The sequence below is a fragment of the Nestor notabilis genome, unplaced genomic scaffold, assembly GCF_000696875.1.
Source record: "Nestor notabilis isolate BGI_N333 unplaced genomic scaffold, ASM69687v1 scaffold10798, whole genome shotgun sequence".
Lineage (NCBI taxonomy): Eukaryota > Metazoa > Chordata > Aves > Psittaciformes > Psittacidae > Nestor > Nestor notabilis.
Genome location: NW_009939641.1, coordinates 82,338 through 83,852, shown reverse-complemented (window position 1 = coordinate 83,852; position 1,515 = coordinate 82,338). Strand labels below are relative to the sequence as shown.

Genomic DNA, 1,515 nt, shown 5'->3' with positions numbered 1-1,515 from the left:
AAGGAGCAGCTGACCTGGAGAGGACAAGGAGAAGCCAGGGGATGGCAGGCTGGTGAGGTGAAGGGAAGGGAGGATAAAGTGGCAGTGAGGCTCACTCTATTAATACATGCAATAAAAACCCTCCACTGCTTGGAGGCCACTAGTCCAAAGGACAGAGACTCTTCAGCCTGTATCCATGTCACCTCCTGACCTTGTTTCCTCCTCTTCCTTTCAACTCTTCATGCCTCACTTCTGTCTCTGGTGCTTTTTTTAACACATTGTCCCTCTCCCTTTGTCTGGCAAATTTGAGGCTGCCTCTGTACACCTTGTAAGTCCCCTTATGAAGTCTCACTGTGCAGCTCTTCGTCCCCTGCTCCTCATGGCCTGGTGACATTCGGGTGCTCTCCTGTCGCCTTCCTAAACATCCAGTGTCACACTGGCAAATTAAAATTCTCTGCCCCTCTGGTATTCAAGAGGTATTTTGAAGTGTTTTATGTAAGAATATAAACGATGTATTCTTCTGTGACCTCATTCTAAGACAAGCTGAACTGTTTCTGCTGAATTTTCCAGAGAATTTCAGCCTCAGGCATACATATGGCCTGGAAAATTTCAGCCTAAATGCTTGAAGTTTGGCAAAGTTTATATGCACCTGAAAGTAGTCTTATTAATGGAAAGTGTCAGACTGTTTTAGCTGTGTAGCTATCTGCATTGTTTATAATTATATTTAAGTACTGGATGCGCAACAGAAAATACTACACTCAAAATGAATTAAAATTGAACTTGAGTAAATGTTGTTACTGGAGTTGAGACCTGGAAATAATACTCTGAAGCGGAAGATGATGACAGTGAGCAGTGCTGTTTGGCTTCACGAGAATCTTGTGAAGGAAAGTCAAGACTTCCTTTGAACAAGGATTTATATTTGGGAAGATAAATATGACAGGTGATGCACAGAATTAACATTAACCCTCAGAAATAAACATAGATCAAGTATCTTGATCTATAGGAGGAAATTCAAGTTGTCCCCTGGGACCCTCTAAAAAGGAATCTCTAGTCCATCTGCTAAACCTTTGTGTTTATGTTTCTTTTAGTTAGAAGTGTGGTGAGAGTGCATGATTGCCTAAAGAAAAAAAAGAAAGGAAAGAAAAACGAGAGTGTTGTTACGGGTCAGGCGGCCTGAAGTGGTTGGGGAACCATTGATTTTGAAAAGTATGAAATATAAATAGTAAATTACCCAGGGACATTTAGTGGTGGAAAAATAGAAACTTCTGATTTGGCCACAGAGCAGCCAAATAATAAAGGGGAAATTGCTGAGTAATACTTGCCCAAAATTAGAAATGAATGTGCAATTTGCTATGGTGGCAAAAAAGGGCAGTCCTCTTAGAAAGTGAATGGAAGTGTTGTGTGAGGAGGAGGTGGTTATCCTTTTACCTCCTCATGTGTAGCATGTCCACGTTTGGAATATTTTATTTGGCTTGCGTGACTTTCCTGGCAAATTGGTGTTGGTAAGGTTGTGGAGAGACAGTGAAAAAAGTGGGA

General features: G+C 41.4%; 1 protein-coding gene across 1 annotated transcript in view; it reads left to right on the top strand.

Moving 5' to 3' along the window:
• The window catches only part of LOC104409936 (AT-rich interactive domain-containing protein 1B-like), a gene marked incomplete at its 3' end in the record, with an annotated part of 72,544 nt that overhangs the window by 855 nt on the left and 70,174 nt on the right, over nt 1-1,515 (top strand). The window lies entirely within an intron of this gene.